The sequence below is a fragment of the Musca domestica genome, unplaced genomic scaffold (genome assembly GCF_030504385.1).
Source record: "Musca domestica strain aabys unplaced genomic scaffold, Musca_domestica.polishedcontigs.V.1.1 29, whole genome shotgun sequence".
Classification (NCBI taxonomy): Eukaryota; Metazoa; Arthropoda; class Insecta; order Diptera; family Muscidae; genus Musca; species Musca domestica.
Window position 1 is genome coordinate 1,984,826 of NW_026712296.1, and position 25,576 is coordinate 2,010,401.

Genomic DNA, 25,576 nt, shown 5'->3' on the forward strand with positions numbered 1-25,576 from the left:
CTATGGAGGGTATATTAATTTTGTCATTCCGTTTGTAACTCCTCGAAATACTCATGTCAGACCCAACAAATTATATCTGTCTGTCTGTGTGTCTGTCTGTCTGTGTGTCTGTCTGTCTGTTGTAATCACGCTTTCTTTCGAACAAATTGAGATAGAAGGTTAAAACTTTGCACACATGTATATTTTGCCAGTAGGCAGGTTAAGTTCGTAAATGGGCATGCAGGTCCTAGTTCTCATATAGCCGCCATATAACGGTACCTCCCGATATTCGGTATTTTGATGATTTTAGCGACATTGTTTACCGGAATCGTTTCAAATTTGGTATTTGAAGTTCGTAATGGATACTACATCCTAAGTCAACGTCTTCATATAGCCCCCATATAACGGTACCCCCCGATATCCAGTAGTTTGATGATTTTAGCGACATTATTTAGCGGAATCGTTCCAAATTTGGCATTTGAAGTTCGTAAAAGATACTGCAGCATAAAACAGAAATGGGTCATATAGGTCCACATCTTTACATAGCCTCGATATTCGGCATTTTGATGATTTTAGCGACATTATTTACCGGGATTGTTTCAAATTTCGCATGTGAAGTTCGTAATGGATACTTCAGCCCATGCCAGAAAATTGTCTGTGCAGGTTTACGTCTTCGTATAGCCCCCATATAACGGTACCCCTCGATATTCGGTATTTTGATGATTTTAGCTACATTATAAACGGGTTTTTCTTCAAGTTTCGCATTTAAATATTGTAATAACTTATGACAAAAGGTGCATATGCAGGCCCACGTCGTCGTATCGGGATATAGCTCCCAAATATATCTTCGTCCGATTTGCCTTTTATTGTGCACCAAACGTGTAATATTAGCCCGAATAGTATGGAATTTTGCACATACAACCAAATTAGGCCTGAAAATAAGTATGCCAAATTTGATCGAAATCGGTTCAGATATAGCTATAGCTCCCATATATATTGTTCATCCGATTTGTTATTTTTGTCCTCCGCAGCCGTAATATGCGCTCTGTAACAACAATATTTTGGGAAATATATCAAATACAACTCAGAAATACATTTGCTAAATTTTATCGAGATCGGTTCAGATTTGGATATAGCTCCCATATATAACTTCTTCCAATTTACCTTTTATTGTGCACCAAATGGTGTGTGTTCAAATGGGATGGAATTTGGCACTTACGGCCGAATTGAGCCTGGAAGCTAGTATGTCAAATTTGGTGAAGATCGGTTCAAATATATCAAATATATATATAGTTACCCACAGCAGTAATATGCACTCCGTAACGACGATTTTCAGGGAAATATATCAAATACAACTCAGAAATATCTTTGCCAAATTTTATCGAGATCGGTTCCGATTTGGATATAGCTCCCATATATATCTTTATCCGATTTCAAGATAATTGTGCACCAAATGGGTAATACAAGTCCGAATTTAAAAGATACAAATGCTTCGGCACATTCAGTCCTTTGAACTTTAAATTATAATCATAGAGTGTATAAACTTTTAATTGTTATGCGGAGCTCTACTAAATTAGCAAAGTGGTGTAGGGTATCATAAAGTCAGCCCCGCCCGACTTTAAGACTTTCTTTACTGGTTTCTTCTCCCTTAGTTATATGCTTGCTTTTGAATGCCACTTCAGATGTTGGTTAAATAACGTTCCGACATACTATTCCCTTCGATTGCAAAAGGTGATGTAAATTTTAGACAAGCAATTTTATTGTTTGTTGCTTTCATTTCCGTTTGGATTCTTCTCCTACGCCTTACTAACGCAAATATTCAGTGCGAAAAAATTGTTGTGAACTTCTAAGAAGCGAGTAAACATCTTTTGTTTACCATCAGCATCGGTAACTAATTGCCATACAAAACAAAAAAAATCGAAATGATCTGCCATTTGAAGCTGCTGCTGTTGTTTTGCAGAGACTCTTTTCTGTTGTTGTTTTCTATCAAATTATTTATTGTTTCTTCTTCTATTTCTTCAATAGCTCGCCGTCTTCTAACAGCGTTGCTAGACAGCGAAAATGTATTATGGGGCCATTGCCACCGTTGATTGCCTGCATGCGTTCATCGCGACGATGCGACAATTGGTGGGGCAGGGTACAAACTATTTTTGGTTACCAAAATGTTAATGAACGCATTTGACACACAAAAGGAGATAAAATCGAAAAAAAAACACACCCGGCAAACGGGGAAGAGTGACAATATTCTCACACATCGTTGATGTGGTAGGGAGTGAATGAAATATGTTTTCATGTTTTTCTTCCTCCCTCCTTCGCTCCGTCAGGCCAGCCAAAACAAACAATAAATAATATTGGTTATGTGATTAACAAAACGATACTAAAACAGCGGAAAACGAAACTTCGACAACAAATATAAACAATAGAAATATTTATGATGATAAAAATACGTTTTACATATGTTTGTGACATTGCCACCGTCGAAGAGAGCGACAGCGGCCAATTGGAACAATGTTTGCATTTCCACACAGTGTCCGGTCGACTTATTGGGAACTTGTCAAATTATGAGAGAAAAGAGATAATTTAAGCAGAGGACAGATTTGCTCATTTTTACTTGGGAGCACAACTTGCTCGCGAGAAGGAAAAGTGGAAGAGTGGGAGTTGTTTACGGAGTTTACTCATCACTGTTTTGTTTTCTTGTGGGAGCACTCCCGACTCACTTCGGTTTGAAAAATTAGAGTCGTAGCAGAATAGCTCAAAATAAATTTTCTTTCTAAGAGTGAAAATGAGTGAAAAACACGGAATTTGATGTTGATGTGTACTCTAGAAGAGAGGGGAAAATGGGGAAAAGAAAAGTGATCTTGTACAGAAAAAAATACACATACATAGAAATACAACGACGGTATAAAAAAAAAAAACTAAATCGGTGCTCGGCAAGAGGAGAATCTGTTCGATTTTGAACGAATTTTACTCCCACTGAAAAACGAGGAAAACATGCTCTCTCCTATTCGAGCGACATCGAAGAACTGAATTTGCTCAATTTTTTTTGCTCCCTGGACTGCGCTCGCTCGAATTCAAGTGATTTGCACTCTGTACAAATTCGAGCGAGTTTTTCGGGGTCCTGAATTAAAGTGTTCTATAGACTCCTTCAACGTTTTTAATATATATTAGATTTCTTTATCGTTTTTATACCCTACACCAAATAGTGGTAAGGGTATAATGTCTTCGTGCATTTGTTTGTAACATGGAGAAGGAAGCGAGATAGACCCGTAGTTACTTTTGAGGATCTTCATAGAATCACTTTCTGAGACGATTTATACATGTCAGTCCTTCTGTCCGTGCGTCCATGTAATCTTGTGAACAAAATTCAGGTCGCATTTATTATCCGTTTAAGATGAAATTTCCAAAACAAAATTTGTTTGGGTCAAGGACGAACCCTATTGAAATTGGTGATAATCGGATCAGATTTAGATATATCCATATATCATCAACCGATTTTGGGTTAATTGTGCACCAAATGGCCAATATCAGTCCGAATGACCTGAATTTTCGCACATCCAACGGGATTCAGACTAGAAGCAATTACCTCAAATGTGGTAAAAATCGGTTCAGATATATCTATAGCTCCCATATATATAACAAAGATATTTGGTACCAGATATAAAGATCGGTTCAGATTTGGATATAGCTCCCACACATATCTTGAACCGACTTCGAGTTAATTGTGCACCAAATGGGCAATTCCAGTCCAAATGACCAGCATTTTGACACATCCGACCGAATTCATATATATAGCTACCCCACATATATGTTTCATCCGATTTGGTGTTTAAGTCTCTCACATTCGTAATATGTAATCGACAACATACCAGATATCTTAAAGATCTCGGAAATACCTTTGCCAAATTTTATCGGTTCGGATTTGGATATACCTCCCATACATATCCTTAATCCGATTTCTCCGCATAGAAAACCTAGATAAGGTCTTTCCGCTCAGAAGACCTGGATTAGGTCTTCTCCGCATAGAAGACCTTAATAAGGTCTTCTCGTTAAGGTTTTTCCGCATAGAAGACCTGGATTAGATCTTCTCTGCACAAAATACCTTGATGAGGACTTCTTCTCATAGAAGATTTTCGTAAGGTCTTCCCTGCTCAGAACACATGAATAAATTCTTCTCCGCATAGTTCTTCTATAATGTCTTCTCCGCATAGAAGACCTTGTTAAGGTCTTCTCTCAAAAAAGGACCTGTATAAAGAAATCTCCACATAGAAGACCTGGATAAGGTAATCTCCGCATAGAAGAATTGGAAAAGGCCTTCTCCGCATAGAAATTTTTTGAAAGATTTCCACCGTATAGAAACCATTTTAAAGTTTTTTGTCAAATAGAAGGCCTTAGGAAGGTCTTCCCTATATAGACATTGAATGGGGTTCCTCTGAATATGGGCTCTTCGGAATGAAAACATTGATATGGTCGTCTTTGAATAGAATATCTCAGAAGATTCTTCTCTGGATAGGTCTTGTATTGAGGGAAAACCTTTGGATAGAAGACCACCAAATAGCCTGTTGTGAACATAAGACCTTTTAAGATGCTTTTATGATCGTATGCCCTTTAAGGAATTATCTTTACATAGAATGCCTTTAAAAATTCTTTTATGATGAGAATACCTATAAAATGTCTTATGGGTAGGTGATTTTGTGAATAGAAACATTTTAAAGGGTTTTACCCCACCAAGAGGGGATTATCTTAATATCTATTGATGGAAAAACTTCAAGAGGTCTTCTGCGATCTTCTTTAAGAAGTCTATATCATTTTGGTCCTCTATGAGAAGACATTTATTTCCTTTCGAACGATTAGATTTTCAGTCTCCTATTAGAACTCTTTTGAATTTTTTATGCGCAGGCTTTTTGCTCTCCCTTAAAAGGGATTTTGGATTTTTTTGGGTCATTGGTGTTCTTAGGTGGTCATGGTATGGAAAAGTCTCTGTCTGTCTTACCCTCTAGACTTTCTATGAGGGGATCATTTTTTGCTATTCTATAATAAAACAAATTTCCTTTTCTATTGAGGGATCTTCTATAAGAAGTCCCTTCTGTAGTGAAAAGTCGGCAACATTAAAATGCTTATTTCGGTAATTAACAAAATTTATCGGTAAATTAGAGACGAAATCAGAATAGTCGCTAAGACCTACCGATAGATACCAGTGTTTTCAACCTTAACTTATTGTTTATATAAAAATTTTAGGTTTCAAAGTTACCGATTTTTGTCGGTAACTCAAACAATGAGTTAGAGAATCGCACTACTGGTCTTCCCCGAGAGACCCCGTTCCGGTTTATTGAAGAATACGCTTTTGATCTTTAATAAGAGCTTGTTTATACTTCTTTTATTAGACCTTATATATTTAAAGACCTTCTTATCTTCTCAGAGATTAATTTATTACCTTTTAATTGCATATTGTAATTAGTCAAACACTGGCGAACTAATTTTTTGTAGTTAAACAAGTTTCGAAAAAAAAAAACACTTTTGAAAATAAATTACAATCATGTTCTACAAAGACCATAATTTTTTAATTAAATTATAAATCATTTTAATTGACGCCGCCGAAAACTTAACGAGTAGTTTTGGAAACGAAAAACAAGCGACCGCGTTTGCTTCGCAAGAAGCAATCATGTCCAAAATTTGAACACTGCGCGTATCTACTCGAAATTGTAAACTGTAGTCGTAAATAATTAAGTTAATTAAAACGGTTAATTGAATCACTTGAACGAACACATATCGACTGAGATAAAGTTTTGGATTTTGGTCAACTGGGGGTTTTTGTGTTTTTTTTCTTTCGTGTGTGATATAAAAATGTTGAGTTCTTTTTTTTTTTTTTTGAATAGCAAAGCTTGAATAAAAAACAAACAAGAAACACAAATTAAAAAAAAAACTTGTTTTCGGCATTTTTGTTGTTTTTATTTATTCTCAGTTAAATTTGACAATTTATGATGAAAAATTAAATGAACTTAACGCGACAAGGAAATTTAAAGAGGTGAATGCAGAATTTGTACGAGGGGTCTAGTAGGAGGAAAATTTGATTTATTTATTTTTTGAGAAAAAAGAGGCAGCATCAGGGACCTTCTGCAAACTGTGGAACTGAAGAGATTACTTGTCTATACTTCTATAGACAGAACTAAAAAACTTTCATTTGACCGCCCAAAAATAAAAAAAAAAATGTTTTTGTGGAACACCATAAAGTCCTTCTAATTTGGACTTCATATGGAAGACAAATAACCTTTTTTAAAAGAAATCTATCCGCATTTTTTATATTTGACCAAAAATGGTTCTTATAGAAGCCAAAAAAGGTTTTCAGAGAAGTCCACAATGTTTGTGTGTAGAAGACTTAAAAACCTTAAATTTGTATTGAAAAAAGGTCTTCTTATTAAAAAGAAAAAGGTCTTGCTATTGAAAACAAAATGTATAGAAAGCCAAAATTATAGACTTATAGAATTCCAAAGATAGAAGAACATAAAGGTTTCCTTATAGGATCCGAAAAAGATCGTCCTGTAGAAGACCAATTAGGTTTTTATATCCTACACCACATAGTGGTAGGGGTTTTATGTCTTTGGGCATTTGTTTGTAACATGGAGAAGGAAGCGAGATAGACCCATAGTTAATTTTGAGGATCTTCATAGAATCACTTTCTGAGTCGATTTATGTATGTCAGTATATTTGTCCGTCCGTCTGTCCATGTATTTTTGTGAACAAAATGCAGGTCGCATTTATTATCTGATTGAGATCACATTTTCCAAACAATATTTTTTTGGCCCAAGGACGAACCCTATTGAAATTGGTGATAATCGGATCATATTTAGATATAGCTCTCATACATATCTTCAATCGATTTCGGGTTAATTGTGTAACAAATGGCCAATATGAGTCCAAATGACCTGAATTTTGGTACATCCCACCAAATTCAATCTAGAAGCAAATACATTAAATTTGAAGAAAATAGGTTCAGATATAGCCATAACTCCCATATATACGGATGAGATAAAAAAACTGCAACAAAGTCAAACGCCACAATTTTTACATTTTTTTTTTTAATTTTATTGAATTGAAGCAAAAAATTTTGGAAATAGCATCAAATTTTAGAATAAGTTTAGATTTTTTCGAATTGGTCTCCTTTTCATTAATTATGGCCCTCAAACGGCCAATGAAATCGTCGCACGCCGCCCAAGTGCTGCTCTGCGGTATTTTGGCCCATTCCTGGCGAAGCGCTTGCTTGAGGTGATCGACACTTTGGTATTTTTTAGTGCCAACCTTGCTTTCCAAAATACTACAGACACAATAGTCCAACGGATTGGTATCCGGAAATTTTGTTGGCCATTGTGCGCTGGAAATTAAGCGAGAAACCTCATTTTGTAACCATTCTTGGGTGGCGCGTGCTGAGTGCGATGGTGCTGAGTCCTGTTGGAATGTCCAAGGTCTGCAGCCAAAATTTTTGTTGTGCCCAAGGCTTTAATACACCCTCCAGAATATTTTCGCGATAATATTGGGCATTTATTCTGATGCCACGGTCAATTACTACGAGCGAAGAGCGATCATCGGCTGTTATGGCGGCCCACACCAGCCGGTGCTTAAGTTCTGGTGGCCAACCGAAGGTGCACATTTTCAGCTGACTTCTTTTTGGCAAGTAAAAACGATCATTCAGTTGGTTTACAAACTGCTGGACAACGTATGTTTTCTCATCGGAGAAAACCAAATTCTCTTTAGCTTTTTTGAATCTATTTTCTTTCTGTTGCGGTGTAAGTTCTTGCACTTTTTGGAATTCAATGGTTTTACCCCGAGCTCATTTTTCAATATTTGCCGAATGGAATATTACGATATATTCAGCTCACGAGCCATTTTTCGGCCACTGCGAGGCGGGTTTCGATCAAGTCTCTCCTTTTCCTTTCGAACCATCTCTGCTGATGTTGCTGTTTTTCCGTGCACTTCCTTGACGTCGGGCCACACTATAAGTATCACGGTACGAGACACAAAGATTTGTTCACATTTACATCCTGGAGTGCTCTAACTATCGCCACTTATGGTCTTCTAGCCAAATATAAAGAAGTCACACTATCACGCTTGAATTCCATCCTGAATAACTTTTGTTCTGAAAAATTCTCACCTTGTAAAAACGCATTTGCAAGCTGTCACTGGAATAATTTTAACAGCTGTCGGACAAATGGCTTAGAAATGACAGCAATCTGAATTTGGTTGCAGTTTTTTCATCTCACCCTGTACTGAAGGAAGCGAGATAGATCCATAGTTCCTTTTGATGTTGGGTTAGGAATCACATTCTGATTCGATTTATGAATTTCCGTCCGTCTGTTCATGTACTTTTGTAAATAAGGCACAGGTCGCATTTATTGTCCGATCGAGATGAAACTTTGCATAAATCTTTTTTTGGCTCAATAACGAGCGCTATTGAATTTGGAGATAATCGGTCAAAATTTAGATATATCTCCCATATATAACTTCTTCCGAAATTGGTTAGATATTGGTCTAGAAATAAGTGTGTCGAATTTTGTGAAAATCGGTACAGATATGGCTTTATAACAACAATATTTTCTTATTGATGACCTGTTAATAGAAGTCTAAAATACTCTTTTCTTTTGGGGGGGAGCAAACAAATCGTCTTATCATGGACCAGAAATAGCTTCTCAAAAAGGCCCAAAAAATTGATCCTGTATAAGATCAAATTAGTATTAATATACAAAAGAGCAAAAATTTTGCTCATTTTTACTCGGGTGTGTAACTTGTTTGCGAGCGAGATTGCTCATAGAGTGGGAGTTTTATGCGGAAAGTACTCTTCATTCTTTTGTTTTGTGTGGAAGCGCTCCCGAGTCACTCCTGTTTGAAAAATTAGAGTTGTAGTCGAATCGCTCGAAAAAGAGTTAGTCAACCCCAAAGATCTCCAGAAAAGGACAAATAGAAAGGTGACATAAAACAAATTTCTGATGAAAACATTTTTATGGAGGCTTAAAGAGTCTACAAATAAGACGGCAAATGTTACTCTCATGGAAGACCAACACAACCTTCTTCCAAAAGAATTCTCTACAAAATATCGTATTTTTATATTTGACCGAATATCTCCTAATCCAAGACCAATATTTCCTTGGTGGAAACTTCTTCAGCGAGCCATACTTGTCTAACAAAGAAGAACATAAGGTTATTTAACACCCTCAAATTTTGATTTCTCACCGAGCTTCCATTTTAATTTAATACCTCTTTGTTTCTTTACAATGCCATTCGTTTGTTTATAAATATTTATTAGTACGTAATCGATGTTTGTTTACATGAACTGGAGAATACCTTATTCGATAATTTACAGAAGAACAAGAAAAAATTGATTATTCGGCATTTACAATATTCTACGAATATGGCAAACCTAGAAACCTGCATTCGAATGGCATTGAACCAATGCCCTAAATTGTAACCCACATTAATTAGTACTCTCATATCTCAAATGCAAACACACACACACATTTACCTACACACTCGTAAATAAATATACATCATCAGTCATGATGACCGCTTGCAACCCACTCAAAACATTTGCAACCGTTCTCATGCTGAGTAAACGAAATAAAGGTTATTTTTTGTTAAACGAATATCGGTATTGAAGTGCTTCTTTCTCCGATTGCAGACCTTGAGTGAGTGTGTGAGTTGTCGCTCAGATATGGCAGTTGATATCAAAAAATCTACATGTCCCTGTTGTAAGGCCAGAACATGAAATCGTTTTTTTTTTTCTTCTCGAAACATAAGGCTGGCAAGTATAAAAATAGTTTGTAATTAATTGACGAACATGTTGAGTAATTTTTCTCAGATGTGTTTGGAGCAAAGGAGCAATGAACCGGAATGAACTTTACGCAAAAACATGACATGAGGACCTGTGAGTAATTTCTATGAAAAATTTTGGAGAGACAAATAAAATAATAATAAAAACAAGTTAAAAAGCAGCCATTTTCTGTCACAAGTGCAAATACGAAATTTGAAACAACTCCGGGGAATAATGTAGGTAAAATCATGAAAATACGGAATATAGGGTGGTACCGATATATAGGGGCTATATGAAGACCTGGACTTGCATTGGCAATTTTCTCTCATAGGATGTAGTACCCATGAGGAACTTCAAATTCGAAATTTGAAACAATTTCGGTGAATAATTTCGATGAAACCAGCAAAATACTGAATATGGGGAGGTTATATAGGGGACTTGCATAAGCAATTTTCTTTCATAGACTGTAATACCAATTACGAACTTCAGATACGAAATTTGAAACAAATCCTAAAATCATCAAATTACCGAATATAGTGATGTACCGAAGGCCTGGGGGCTATACGAAGACCTGGACCTGCAAAGATAAATTTCTGTCATAGACGGAAGTTCTCATTAGGAACTTCATTTACGAAATTTAAAACAATTCTGGTAATAAATCAGCAAAATACCGAATATAGGAATTTACCGTTATATGGGGCTATACGATGACTTGGACTTGCATGTGCAATTTTCTGTTATAGACTGTAGTACCCATTTCGTACTTTCATTACGAAATACCGTAACCATTGAATGCTAACTATTTATTAGTGTCTATCTCAATCGGCAATGGTGTTAATTGGCTTAAAACTTTAACACGTTCATGCCCTACGCCAATTGTTTATACCTTGGATAGGCGAAAGAAAAAACACCAGCTTAATTTGATGGTTAGGTTTTTATTTAAAGGAGAAGAGGAGAATATTGTTAAGAGTGTGCAAATTCACATTTAAGAATAGGCACTAATATTGGATATCCAAAAAATGAGGGACATCGGACCATGACTTCTTACTGTAATTAGTTAGTGGCATCCGTTACTTCATTAGTATGAATGCCACTTAGACCTGTCTTGGACCTCCCTTTCTAGATCGTATATGTCCTTCCTGACACGCCTGGGTGGGGTAGTTGTATCCACCATATGATGGTTTGGATGACTCCCACGATAGAACCCAAGCAGGTTATACAACGAAAACGTATGGTAATGCTGACGTGCGGGAAGAACCTTCGTCTCTACATGTTAATGGTCCACTGATGTCATGAGGAGACACCCTGTCACAGTTCTCAGGGCAGCATTTGGCAGGTCTGGAAATTCTTCCACTGTGAAGCACTTGTATTCGCAGACCACACTGACCGACCTATCGCGTTATAAGGGATCAAAAAAGGCTACTTATCGCAACCCAAGTACTGCCGCCTTGAGGATCTTTTCATTTTGTCGCAGGTAGCTGTGATTTGCGCAGAGGACTTGAACATGCTGTTGAAGGGGTAGTCGGTTCGTGGTGGAAAAATATGTCGCAGGTAGCGGTGACTTGCGCAGAGGACTTGAACATGCTGTTGAAGGGGTGGTCGGTTCGTGGTCGAAATTAAATTTCTCTCGACCTGCATATTCAGCATATTATGTCTGACCGTAGATTTAGTGGGGGATATTCGCATATTCCTCGCGTGGAAGTAGGCGGCAAGCTCTTCAATATAGTTGTCTCAACCTTACATTTATGTCAACCGACAATGTCACCGCGCCTTAGATAACCCCCTGTTTAACTCTACGGGTTTTGGAATTCTGTTCCGAAATTCCACGTACGGCTGGTTTCCACACATATACTTGATTATCCAGCGTTTCAAACTTGAGGGTAGTTCTCTCTATATCCTCAAACAGTGTGGCGTGGTTGACTGTATCAAAGACCTTTGATGAGTCAAGGGCCAACGACCACTGTTCTATGATACGGCTTGTTCTGGTTTAATCCTCGACTGTGGATATGACGTGGAATGCTGTTGTGGTACTATGTTGTGGACGAAATCCTTGTTGATGGTTAGAAACTGGAAAGCTTTCTCTGATGCCGAGAAGAAGTTAGATGTCAGATGGTCTAGTCACTTTTTATACCCTCCACCATACATAGTATGGAGGATATATTAAGCTCGTCATTCCGTTTGTAACCCTGTTCGTCTGTCTCTCCGTCTGTTGTAATCACCCTAGAGATAAAAACGAATTAAGATAGGAAGCTACAATTTTGTGTGCGGGCAGTTCAAGTTCGAAGATAGGCTATATTGATCCATTATATCGTAATGGCCCCATATAACGGTTCCCCCCGATCTTCAGTATTTTAATGGATTTAGCCGTTTTTCTTTGGAATGGTCTGAAATTCTACATAAGGAGCCCCTTGTGGGTACTTTACCTCATGTAAGGGAATTGTCTATATAGGTCCTAGATATCGTATACCCCATATATCTGTACCTTCCGATATTCAGAACTTTGATTATTTTAGCCACATTTTTCAATGGAAATGTCTAAAAATACACACAAGGAGTTCCTTCTGAGTACTTCAACCCTGGAAGAGTACTGTCTATAAAGGTCCACGATATCGTAAATCCTCCATATATCGGTACCTCCCGATATTCGGTATTTTCATGATTATAGCCAAAATGCCAATAGGATTGTCTGATAATCTACACATGGAATTCTTTCTGAGTAGTTTGCACCCTGGAAAAGAATTGTCCACATAGGTCCACGATACCGTATAGCGCCTATATAATGGTACCAACCAATATTCGGTATTTTAATAATTTTAGCGACTTTTTGAATCGAAATTGTTTCAAATTTCGTATTTCAAGTTTGATGCTCGTAATGAGTACTTTAACATATGACGAAGAATTGTCTATACAGGTCCACGTCTTCGTATAGCCCACATACAATGGTACTTCCCTTTATTCCGTTTTTTGATGATATTATAAACATTATTCACCGGAGTTGTTTCAAATTGTATAATATTAGTAACATTTTTTAACGAAATTATTTCAAATTTCGTATTTGAAGTTCGGAATCGGCACTAAAACCAATGCCAGGAAATCACTTATGCGGTTTTCATTTAAGTGGTACTTTTCGACGGATTTTTTTGAAAAAATTCAAAATTATTTCAAAGTGGTGGATGGTTTTAAAAGTTCGGCCCGTCGAACTTAGCTGCTATTTTACCTGTTTCTCTTATGCTCCTCCATCAAACGGTTGACTTCCACTGTCAATTCACTGATTCTGGAACAGCAGGATTGGGACGCTGGAGATCATCATGCTCATTTGCTAGATCAGCATGCTGCCTCTGCTGGGAAATTTGGTTTTATTTCAGGTATTTGGCCAGCCGGAATGAAGATTTCTCGGTGAACTATCTATATGGGACCACAAATCATACAGTTCAATGTTTGTGTTTGTGTGTTATTCGTGACATATGGCCAGCAGTGCTCGAAAAAGTGGTCAAAAATTGGACGTCCAGAATGCACTTCGTCAAGAACAGCCGCGGTGCCCAAATGCCCGTAATCATTTTCAAATGTTAATGCCACGTATTGATCTTTCGAATAAATAAAATTGATTAAAATTTAATTTTTTGTGTTATTTTTTACAGTTTCAAGTTCTATCGGGCTTAAAAAAAACACCCTGCATATGCCATGACTTAACCCACAACATACACAATCATTTCAAGTTTTTTTTTTCGCATTTTAAATGCCTTCAAATAATATATTTTTATTCTATTTTTTGCACGACATAATTACCTAAAAAAATATTGAAAATCGCTTATTTGGGTCACACGTATTGAGGTCACTAAGAATACATATAAAAGCTTGTGTGAATATATATTTCCTCTTTTAATTAGAGAATAATTATATTTTTTCTTTGATACTGATAACCTTGAATAATGAATTTCGCAAAATATTGTTCAGGGAAGGAAAGCAAAAAAGAAAAAAATTATAGAAAATGAAAATAATAGAAAAATAAGGTTTGTCAGAAGTGGGATTTGAACCCACGCCTACAGAGTAGACTGCGACCTGAACGCAGCGCCTTAGACCACTCGGCCATCCTGACTGTTGGTGTGCTGTTGGCAAATGTGTGTTTTGAGTGTGGGGTTGAAGCATTTCTGTTTGCTACAATGAGTCTTATTGTTTTTGTTGTTGCTTTTTTATTCTATAGAACGTGTGTTGTGTGTGAATGTTTTTTGGTTTTTCTATTTTACGAACTTTTTCTTTTCTATTCTTGTTTGGGGTGATTATTTACGGCACATGTTAGTAGTGTGTGATTGTGTTTTAATAATAAAATAAGAGAGATGGCTTGGTATCCCGTATTGTCTAGTGGTTAGGATATCCGGCTCTCACCCGGAAGGCCCGGGTTCGATTCCCGGTACGGGAAAACTTTTTTGTGATGCTAAATAAAAAAAAAAACAAAAGATTTTCATTGAAGTGGCGGAAAATGAGAACAATTGTTGAAAATCTTTGGATTTTGTCTGCAGGCAGGTCAAGTTCGAAGATGTCATATATCGGTCGACGATATCGTATAGCCCCCATATAACGGTACCCACCGATTTTCGGTATTTTGATGATTGTAGCCAAATTTTTCAATGAAATTGTCTGAAAATCCACAAAAGGAATTCCTTCTGAATACTTCACCCCCTGAAAGAGTATTGTCTATATAGGTCCACGATATCGTATATCCCCCATATAATGGTTCCTCCCTATATTCGGTATTTTGATGATTTTAGGTTAATTTTTCAATAGATTTGTCTGAAATTTTACACAAGGAGTTCTCTATGGGTACTTTACCCCCCTCCCCCACAAAGAATTGTCCATATGGGTCCACGATATCGTATATCCCCCAAAAAACGGTACCTCCCTATATTCGGTATTTTGATGATTTTAGCTACATTTTTCAATGGAATTGTCTTAAAATCCATACAAGAAGTTCTTGCACTTTCCTCCCTGGAAAAGGAATGTCTATATAGGTCCACGATATCGTGTAGCCCGCATACAACGGTACCCCCGATAATCAATACTTTCACAATTTTAGGGACATTATTCACCGCAGTTATTTCGAATTTAGTATTCGCAATGGGTACTACAGCCTATGACAAAAAATTGCGTATGCAGGCCCACGTCTTCGTATAGTCTTCATATTACGGTGCCTTCCAACATTCGGTATTTTGATGATTTTAGCGAAATTATTCACAGGAGTTTTTTTTTTCGAATTTAGAGTTCGTAATGGGAACTACAGTCTATGATAGAAAATTGTCTATACAGGTCCAGGACTTCCTATAGGTCACATATATCAGTACCTTCCTTATATTCGTTTTTGACGATTTTAGGAACAATTCACCGACATTTTTTGAAATTTCGAATTCGAACAATAGGCTGTGGCAGAAAATTGTCTATGGAGGTCCACGACGTTGTATAGCTACGTTGATGATGATGATTTTAGCTACGTTGTTAACCGTATTTTTTCAAGTTTCGTACTTGAATATCGTAAAGGCTTCTGACAAAAGTTGCCTTTGCATGTCCACGCCTTCGTATAGCCCCCATATAACGCATCTCCCTATATTCGGTATTTTGATGGTTTTAGCGATATTATTCACCTGAATTGTTTCAAAATTCGTATTTGAAGTTCCTAATGGGTACAACAGTCTATGACACAAAACTCTCGATGGTACCTCCCTATATTCGGTATTTTGATGATTTTAGCTACACTATACACCGATTTTTTTCAAGTTTCGTATTTGAATATTTTAATGGACTATGACAAAAGTTACTTGTGCAGGTCCATGTCTGCGTGTAGACCCCAATATAACGGCTTTATTCGGTATTTTTAAGATTTTAACAAAATTTTTAACGGATTGTATTTTTTTTTTTTTTTGAAAAATTTCAAATTCGTTCGAAATGGTGGAGGGTATTTATAGTTCGGCACGGTCCAACATACTGTTTTTGTACTTGTTGTAATTTTTATTTCATTATGGTTGATGTAACATCTTGCAATTGAAAACTGGGAAGTAGATCAGCATTTCGACATTGAGAAAATCGTTAAAATAAATGTTGACCAACATGACAAAAACCAACTTTTGTTTGAATAATGCCACTCTGTTGGTAATGAGCTTAAAACATGTTTTAAGCCAACTAATCAAACAACAACTAAACGAACTCAGTTCCATTAAATGTTGTTTATGAAGTTGTCATTTAGATATGCAGTTGAAAATGGACAAATTTAAAAGCGTAATGTCAATCTTAAACATAATTGACATTTATGTGGGCATTGCAATTTTACGCGGCATGTTATGAGATTAGCTAAATAAAAAATAATAAACAAAAAAGAAAAATTGCTTGACTTGCTCGTTGTCAATCATTGTATTAATATGTTTTCTGATAAAAAATTATGAATTATTATACTTAAAACTTTTATTCACATTTTAATAATGCTTTACATTTTTATGTTGCAGGTAATTATTGAAATACTTTGTTAGACAAATTGTAAGTAGATTTTATATAAAAATCCATCGAATTTATTAAAGAAAGAACGTTGGAAATTATTGTATTAAATAATTTAATTTAACAGCCATTGTGCAATATCTGCATCAAAATGGTTATAAAGTATCTGGTATGTTCCAGAACTGCATGAATGTAAAGATGTTAACCGACTTTTCCCTTTATGATATCGAAAAAAATTGCAAAAATAGTAGATTATTGCAGGTTCCGAAACAATAAAACAAAAGTACTGTACAAAATATAAGTTGGAAGTTCAATTATTTATTTTCCAATTTATTATATTTTTTCAAATAAGTCTCTTCAATAATATTTCGTCAAAAAATTCAATTATTATTATTTATTATTTACGGGAAAAAATACGTAGATTATGAAAGTAAACTAAAAATAGAAGACACGGCGTGTATCGGCGTTTTGACAGTTTACTACTTAACCTAAATAAAGGGGGCAAAATCCCACCTGTTCCAATTTTTTTAAGCTTTCGGATACAGATTCCATAGAATCCTTGAATTTTAGGGGAATAGGTCTTCGCCAACATTACTGATAACAATACGAGGATTGTATTTTGATCAAAACTAATTTCGAAAGGGGTGTTTCTGACCGTTTACCGATATTCACGAAAACTACCGTTTTCGGAGATATTCACAAATAATTTAGTGGCTGAATTGGGCGAAAAGCTTTCGTTTTCCTGATTTTGCAGCAGATGCTTAATAGGTGTACTCTAAAAATATTTTCCCGTACCGGGAATCGAACCCGGGCCTTCCGGGTGAGAGCCGGATATCCTAACCACTAGACAATACGGGATAAGGAACACTTTGATGTCAATATCATCTTAAGCTATAGTATAAAAAAAACTAACATATAAACAAACAAGTAAAAAAGCATTAAGTTCTGCGGCCCGTTATATCGGGGCTATATGAAGACGTGGACGGATATACCTCATAGTTAATACTGTCATAGAGACAAAACAAACTATTGTGTCAAAGCTCTACGTCAAATAATGTAGTCTGTATGATAATTTCAACAGACGTACGGACATCGTTAAATCGACATAGAATTTTATGCTGATCATGAATGCATGTAATTTATGGGGTCTTCGAAGAATATTCAGAGGTGTTACAAACGGAATAAAAACTAGTAAAAAAAACATACCTTAGGGTAAAGATAGCATTAGAACCCATTATGACCCACAAATACCAATATTTAGACAAATTCGTGGGAAAATGTGGCAAAAATCATCAACATACCGAATAACGGGAGGTACCGTTATATGGGGGCTATTCCAAATCGTGGACCTATACTTACAATGTTTCGCAACCGGAGCTAGAACCCATTATGACCAACAAATACCAATTTGTAGACAAATCCATGAAAAAATGTGGCAAAAATCATCAAGATACCAACAGGAATGACAAAGTTAATATACCCTCCTTTCCAAGGTGGAGGGTATAAAAATTAATATAACCTCCTTTGCATGGTGGAGGATACACAATTATTTTGTTTCTTTAATATAAACAGCAAAAAACTTTCCCGTACCGGGAATCGAACCCGGGCCTTCCGGGTGAGAGCCGGATATCCTAACCACTAGACAATACGGGATACAAAATTCCTCATTTGGCCTTATTGACAATTGTGGAAATTATATCGAAATAGGGTCCATGTGGTTATATTACAAAATTTAAGTTTTCCCTCTTAAATATATATTAGAGTAATGATAGATTTTTCGTTGTGCTCTTGAATTTCTTTTTTTTTGCGTAAATTTTTTCCGTACTTATCTTATATGTTTATCGGTAAAAAGGTGGGTGTGACCCGATTAGATAGTTTTTAAATATACCTCTTTTTCATGTAAATTGTTATTTGTTCCTGCATATTGCATTTTGTTTTCAGTTTGATGGCTGGTAAATACAAAAAAAAATAATGAAATAAAGGAAATCTTTCAAAATTTTGTTAGTTGTCAAATAAAGTTCCCACAGAATCAATTTTATTTAAAGTTCAAGGACCTTAATAACATCATTTTTTTTTGTGTAACGATAAATTGCATATTTGAAATAAGTACTTCAAAATATTTTCCCGTACCGGGAATCGAACCCGGGCCTTCCGGGTGAGAGCCGGATATCCTAACCACTAGACAATACGGGATAAGGAAAACGTAGATGTTAATATCATGTTAAGCTATAGTATATAAAAAGTGTGTAACCTAATTTTATTAAAATGCGTGGGAATGATACTGAGACGTTATCAAATATTCAAATGGACCAAAAATTGAAAGTTTTCTGGCACGTCATAATTATCGTCCGATCCTTAGGAAATTTTCAGTGGAGGTTCGGTATCGGCCCAGCCAAGCATTTTGGATGGCCATGTGATAACAGTGACCGGATAAAATGTGTCCCAATTTTTAGAGGAAAAAATACCAAAATGTCTATTCCACCGAAATGCTGACAGTTAATTCCAGGCGAATTAAGAAATACACGAATGGCGCACTTCTGATCTTTTTTACAACAATTCATATAGAGAAACCTTAATTTACAAATATTGTTCTGAATAGCCATCAGCATGACTCTCTTTTTTAAGCATTAATAAAGGGCAAATTCTATAAGAATATGCGTTACTTCGGTCCAAACCATGAAATTTTTTAGATATGACAGATTTTTGGAAAAAATAAATTTGGTTCCAGATCCATGAAGGTTATTCGGAAATAGGACCAATAAGGTCCAAAATCTGTTTTTAAATTTAATATGACTTTATTATAATGTCTTAAGTCCTGCTACTTGAAAATTAGAGACAGAATGAAGACATCGTTTGTAATCTTAAAACTTTCGCAACCTTTATTTAACCTTTTCAATCCGCATCTAATGTAAATAAGTGAATTTATAGTGTATTATATCATTCTATTTCTGATTTCTGCTGTTATAAGGTTCATGTCACTAAAAACTCTTCCAACTTCTGCGTTACTAAATGGTAAAACTATACACTTCATACCAATTCCTTGAACGGGGTTTCATTTGAAGAATTTTTAGTTTACCTTTGCCCATTTAATAGTTAAGTTCTAGTTAATGTTATTATTATACTCATGCTTAGCTGCTCATAGAAATGATGTTGCATCTTTCTATTCTGATCGAGGTACAGAGTAATAAAGTTGGTAAACGAAAAAACCCCTCTTTCGGAAAAACGCGGAAACTTAGCAGTCTTAGACTACATAAGCAGGCGATCCGATGACGACCGATACTGTTCGAATCGACTTATTCTGTCCCAGAATATATTAATAATAATTATAAAATTAATAATAATCCATACGAAGGAAAGGAGTTTCCACATTTGGAAATTACTCCCTTACAATTTTAATTTTGTTAAAAATTAAGAAAGAAAGTTTTTAATTTTTATTTAATATAAGACCGCACTTTAACGATTGGCGGCCAAATCCAAACCATCATACTTTTCATTGATAATTTGCATATTGGAAACAAGTGTTTTAAAATATTTTCCCGTACCGGGAATCGAACCCGGGCCTTCCGGGTGAGAGCCGGATATCCTAACCACTAGACAATACGGGATAAAGAATCAATGCGCATGATAATCAATTTAACGTTAATCAGTGGCATTCCTTCATGCCACATTTATAAATTTTCGTTATAAATTTGATATAAAATTTTTAGTGTTATATGTATATGAAAATAAAATATCTTTACCAGTTGTCTAAACATTATCTGATGTGATTTTATTCGACATTTAAACACAAAAGCACCGGAAGACCGCTCAAGCTTGATCCCTCCTTTCTTGCTTTTTTAATGTACATAGTTTTTAAATTACCCTGTTGATGCACTCCATCTTACACCTACAATTCGAAAAATCTCCAGAATACATTATTGTGTATTAAAATCTTTCTACGAAAATGTTTTATCAATTTATATAACATTTCGCAAAAATTTTCCCGTACCGGGAATCGAACCCGGGCCTTCCGGGTGAGAGCCGGATATCCTAACCACTAGACAATACGGGATAGTTAGCAAATGTGGAAAACTTTAGTGATAAGTTCTTTTTAAAAATTATATATTCTTTTTAACTGTACAACTCCGTTTTCTGCGGCATATGGCAAAACCTTGTGGACACCCATTATTTGTGATTATCGCTATACATTTTTTTCATCGAAAAACAAATGCTGGGATATATAATTGCTCTACGTGATCTAGGGTAAGATGAAAAAACTGCAATCAACGTAAGACTGCTGTCTTTTCTAAGCCACTCGCCCGAAAGCTGTTAAAATTATTTCAGTGACAGCTCATTATATTGTTTATAAGCGTACAAAAGCATTTTGGTGAGAATTTTCCAGAAAAAAGTTATTCGTGATGGAATTCAAGCGTGATAGTGTGATTTCTTTATATTTGGTTGGAAAACCACAAGTGGCATTTAAATGTGAATAAATTTGTTGTGTCTCGTACCATCGCTCAATACCGTGATACTGATAGCGTAGCCCGACGTTAAGGAAGTGGACGGAAGAAAACAGCAACATCAGCAGAAATGATTCGAAAAGTAAAGAAGCGACTTGATCGAAATCCGCGTTGCAGTGGCCGAAAAATGGCTTGTGAGCTGAATATATGGCAATATTCCATTCGGCAAATATTGGATAATGAGCTCGGAGTTAAGCCATTGAAATTTAAAAAAATGCAAGACCTTACACCGCAACAGAAAGAAAATAGACTCAAAAGAGCAAAAGAGTTTGGTTTTCTCCGAGAAGAAAACATTCGTTGTCCACCAGTATGTAAATAAACAAAATGATCGTGTTTACTTGCCAAAGAGGTCAGCTGAAAATGTGCACCATCGGTTAGCCACCAGAACTCAAGCGCCGGTGATGCCATGGTGATGGTGTGGGCCGCCATAACAGCCTATGGTCGCTCTCCGCTCGTATTAATCGACCGTGGCATCAGAATAAATGCCAAATATTATAGCGAAAATATTCTGGAAGGTGTATTAAAGCCTTGAGCACGCAAACATTTTGGCCACAGACCTTGGACATTCCAACAGGACTCAACACCATCGCACTCAGCACGCGCCACCCAAGAATTGTTAAAAAATGAGGTTCCTTGCTTTATTTCCAGCGCACAATGGCCACCAAAATCTTCGGATACCAATCTGTTGGACTATTGTGTCTGGAGTATTTTGGAAAGAAAGGTTGAAGGTTGAAAAATACCAAAGTGTCGATCACCTCAAGCAAGCGCTTCGCCGGGAATGGGCCAAAATATCGTAGAGTAACCTACGAGCAGCGTGTGACGGTTTCATTGGCCATAATTCATGCCAAAAGTGACCATTTCGAACAAATCTAAACTTATTGTAAAATTTGATGCTATTTCCGACATTTTTTGCTTTCGTTCAATAAAATTTAAAAAAAAAATTTAAAAATTATGGCGTTTAACTTTATTGCAGTTTTTTATCTCACCCTGTAATTTAAAGGTAAAGTATTAAATTACATCACTCCAAAAAATGTTGGGCATAAATTCAATAAAAACGAGATCAATGGCTACATGTATCACTCTAAAAACCTATCTGCAGATCATAATTTCAACCAGGCCTGAAAGACTTCCAACTTTTATAAATTAATTTTTTAATTAAGGAAAAAAGACTAAGACTTATGGTGGCGATCGAATGAAGTAAGGATAAGTATTGTGAGAAAAATAAACATTTTATAATACCAATTTACCCCGTTTTTAAAAGACAAATGTCTCTAAAACGTTCTTCATATATCAAATTGTTCTAAACCAAAACGAGGATATTACATTTACATGAATATTAAATATCTGTGCCTATTATCCAAACTTTTTTTTTAAATATTACAAATTCCGAAGAGTTTTTATTTGGGGAATTAGAAAACTTGAACAACTCTTAAATCTTAACGAGTTTGTAACCTTAGGCAGGCAAGTAGCTTTACCCCTCGGTCGATCTCATCCTTCACTTTTTTACTTTTTCAATTTTTTTAATTTATGACATTTCGCAAAAATTTTCCCGTACCGGGAATCGAACCCGGGCCTTCCGGGTGAGAGCCGGATATCCTAACCACTAGACAATACGGGATAAGAAATACAGTTATGACAAAATTAAAAGATGCAACTTGAAGTGCATTCGTATAGAAAGGTTTTTACGTGGCAAGAATATTTTGTTGTTTCGAATTTGAGTGGTAAAATATTTTCCCGTACCGGGAATCGAACCCGGGCCTTCCGGGTGAGAGCCGGATATCCTAACCACTAGACAATACGGGATAAATCTTATCGTCTTCAAAATGTCTTGTCAAACTATGCTATGGTAATACGCAATTTAAAACAATTAATAATTAAATGACCAAAACTTTTCGAAATGCATTCGTGAGAATATGATATGCATGCCAAAGAAGAATTCTCTTATTTTAGGCCATTTTTTATTATATAGAATGTAAAAAGATTTCCCGTACCGGGAATCGAACCCGGGCCTTCCGGGTGAGAGCCGGATATCCTAACCACTAGACAATACGGGATACTTAGCAAATATTGAAAACTTTACTGATAAGTTATATTTCAATTAGTTAAAAAGTATCAGTCGGTTTTGCCAACAGATGTATAACCTCAGGCAATACCATTTATATCCTAATTGTTTAACTCCGATACGAAATGGACAATATTGTCCCATTCCTTCGGAACCTACTCTATGGAGGGTCAACAATTTAAATAATCATAACAGAAGTCAAAATATATTTAAAAAATCGAACATTGCCTCGGGTTATACATTGTGACGCGCCAGGTTTGGACTATACTGGTTACTTCCTCCACTTCATATGAGATATGTAATCATTTTTAGAAAATGTTAAAATGTGCATGAGGTACCAGATATAGTTGACCAGTTTCTGGTTGAGAGATATGTTTAGATATAGCAAGTTGCAAAGAATCGCTGACTTTTCTCGCAAGTTATGACAGATAAAAGTATTGAAAATTGTGAAAATCGGACTCTTAAATCACATTTTATAAAAGTTGTAATTATTCAAGTTTTGACCCTTTGTGGGGAAGTACTTGATTGAGAGGACCGATATTGTTCATTGTCGCACCTGACCTAGCACTGATGCAAATATTAGGATTTGCAAAGTTGGAGCAAAATCGGAGTATCCTTTCCAATTCTGTGCTGTAAAATATTTTCTTTTGTGGGGGAGGTTGAGAAGGAATGGACCGATGTTACCCATCTCTGAACTCGATCTAAATTTGATAATAGTATTACGATGTACTAAGTTTGGACCGAATCGGATACTTCCTTCGAGAGTTATCGTGCGCATTATTTAGACAGCAGACAGATGTGGTCCAAAGAGACCTGGTCTATAACCGTTATTTCGAATAGGCACGTTTAGATCGTATCAAATAATATACACCCCCTGTAACCATATGAGTATTAAAATATTAACCGACCAGCAAGAATGCACAAATGTTGCTACAATGACTGATATTTCCTTTGTGATACCGAAAAAAAAATGCTAAACTAGTGGATTCTTGCAGGTTCTGGAACAGAGCATACATCAAAATTTCATTCTTCCAGGGCCCATAGGTATCTCTTGTACGATATGTGGCTATTCTTCGGCATAGATGTTTTGCTTTTTCAAGTGTATCTATTAAATGATCAATCGAGCTATTCACCATCTTTGCCAGATTATGGTATTCATCAATGAAAATTTTCAACCGAAAATTTTTCCTAAAATAAATGCATAAAAAATATATATTTCCCGTACCGGGAATCGAACCCGGGCCTTCCGGGTGAGAGCCGGATATCCTAACCACTAGACAATACGGGATTGTTGCGTCTTTTCGATCAATTGTTCATAAAGAATCTCAATTCTACACAGCAATTATTGGATTCTGTGTTGCTTTCTTCCAGATGAGCAGCAGGTAACTTTAGATGCTGCCACAAATCGTGGAGCTATTTTGTGGCAAACAACAATGCAAATGTTGAAATGATCTTGAAAAAGTCATGTCAAGAAAATACAAATGGCTGACAAGTTGAAAAAAAATGAGAATACCTGAGGCATATAAGGTAATACATGAAACCACCACATTGCCAGCCGTTAATCAATTAAATTAAAAAAAAATGAGAAAAATACGAAAAAAACAATAACAGCAAATACTAAATTTGCCACGTAGAACTCCCACACAAAAAAAAGCGATATTGATTGCTTTATGACCAATGTGGGTATTCCATTCAATTTTGGCCAGCAAATCTAAATTGTAGAGATGTAATGAGGATTTAAATACCCTAAGTCTTACAACTGCAGAGGGTTACATAATTTGATAAGGCCAAATGTGATTCATTGATATAATGGTCTTAGATCTTGGGTCTCCTTTTGGACGAAATCGATTTCAGAATATATGTGGTTGAGCTAGACGTCTGAGCGATTATCTGTCTATATCTCAAAGAAGGCATACGATTTGGAGTTCAGGATTTTTTTAATTATAACCTCAGCAATATAGCTTCAGAAGATTGATACGGCCAAAACGTGCCTCATCGAAATAACGGTTTTAGACCCTAGGTATCTTTGGACCAAATCCATTTCGGGATATTTGGAGTCAATCTCCCGACGTCCGTCTGTCTGTCTGTCTGGCTGTTGTACACCACAGAGAGAGAAAGGATAATCTGATTTTGCTCCAACTTTGTAAATCCTAATATTTGTATTAGTTCTAGGTCAGATGCGAAAATGGACAATATCGGCTCACACCATAAAGTACCTCCCACAAAAGGGTCAAAATTTTGAATAATTATAACTCTTATAAAATTGTCTTCAAATTTCACACATCACAATATTTTTATTAGCCCAAGGTCTGGTATAAAAATGGAATACGGGGTGAGATAAAAAAACTGCAACAAAGTCAAACGCCATGATTTTTAGATTTTTTTTCTTAATTTTATTGAATGAAAGCAAAAAATGTCGGAAATAGCATCAAATGTTTGCGTGCCTAAGGCTTTAACACACCCTCCAGAATATTTTCACGATAATATTCGGCATTTATTCTGATGCCTCGGTCGATTAATACGAGCGGATAGCGACCATCGACTGTTATGACGGCCCACACCAACACCATGGCCGGCGCTTGAGTTCTGGTGGCCAACCGAAGGTGCACATTTTCAGCTGACCTCTTTGGCAAGTAAACACGATCATTTTGTTTGTTTAAAAACTACTGGACAACGAATGTTTTCTCATCGGAGAAAATTCGGCAGTTCCCCACTTTCCGCCAAGCGAAGCAACTCTTTAGCTCTTGTGAGTCTATTTTCTTT

General features: G+C 36.1%; 11 non-coding genes across 11 annotated transcripts; 1 reads left to right on the top strand and 10 right to left on the bottom strand.

Annotated features, from left to right (window-relative positions):
* Window positions 1-13,788: 13,788 nt before the first annotated feature.
* Window positions 13,789-13,871, bottom strand: TRNAL-CAG (transfer RNA leucine (anticodon CAG)). The gene has a single exon. It is a non-coding gene; the product is annotated as a tRNA-Leu (tRNA).
* Window positions 13,872-14,120: 249 nt separating this feature from the next.
* Window positions 14,121-14,192, top strand: TRNAE-CUC (transfer RNA glutamic acid (anticodon CUC)). Its single transcript has one exon. It is a non-coding gene; the product is annotated as a tRNA-Glu (tRNA).
* Window positions 14,193-17,038: 2,846 nt separating this feature from the next.
* Window positions 17,039-17,110, bottom strand: TRNAE-CUC (transfer RNA glutamic acid (anticodon CUC)). The gene has a single exon. It is a non-coding gene; the product is annotated as a tRNA-Glu (tRNA).
* Window positions 17,111-17,833: 723 nt separating this feature from the next.
* On the bottom strand, window positions 17,834-17,905 carry TRNAE-CUC (transfer RNA glutamic acid (anticodon CUC)). Its single transcript has one exon. It is a non-coding gene; the product is annotated as a tRNA-Glu (tRNA).
* Window positions 17,906-18,373: 468 nt separating this feature from the next.
* On the bottom strand, window positions 18,374-18,445 carry TRNAE-CUC (transfer RNA glutamic acid (anticodon CUC)). Its single transcript has one exon. It is a non-coding gene; the product is annotated as a tRNA-Glu (tRNA).
* Window positions 18,446-19,785: 1,340 nt separating this feature from the next.
* TRNAE-CUC (transfer RNA glutamic acid (anticodon CUC)) lies at window positions 19,786-19,857 on the bottom strand. Its single transcript has one exon. It is a non-coding gene; the product is annotated as a tRNA-Glu (tRNA).
* Window positions 19,858-20,231: 374 nt separating this feature from the next.
* On the bottom strand, window positions 20,232-20,303 carry TRNAE-CUC (transfer RNA glutamic acid (anticodon CUC)). Its single transcript has one exon. It is a non-coding gene; the product is annotated as a tRNA-Glu (tRNA).
* Window positions 20,304-22,297: 1,994 nt separating this feature from the next.
* TRNAE-CUC (transfer RNA glutamic acid (anticodon CUC)) lies at window positions 22,298-22,369 on the bottom strand. The gene has a single exon. It is a non-coding gene; the product is annotated as a tRNA-Glu (tRNA).
* Window positions 22,370-22,482: 113 nt separating this feature from the next.
* TRNAE-CUC (transfer RNA glutamic acid (anticodon CUC)) lies at window positions 22,483-22,554 on the bottom strand. Its single transcript has one exon. It is a non-coding gene; the product is annotated as a tRNA-Glu (tRNA).
* Window positions 22,555-22,733: 179 nt separating this feature from the next.
* TRNAE-CUC (transfer RNA glutamic acid (anticodon CUC)) lies at window positions 22,734-22,805 on the bottom strand. The gene has a single exon. It is a non-coding gene; the product is annotated as a tRNA-Glu (tRNA).
* A 1,224-nt stretch (window positions 22,806-24,029) lies between these two features.
* TRNAE-CUC (transfer RNA glutamic acid (anticodon CUC)) lies at window positions 24,030-24,101 on the bottom strand. Its single transcript has one exon. It is a non-coding gene; the product is annotated as a tRNA-Glu (tRNA).
* Window positions 24,102-25,576: the final 1,475 nt, after the last annotated feature.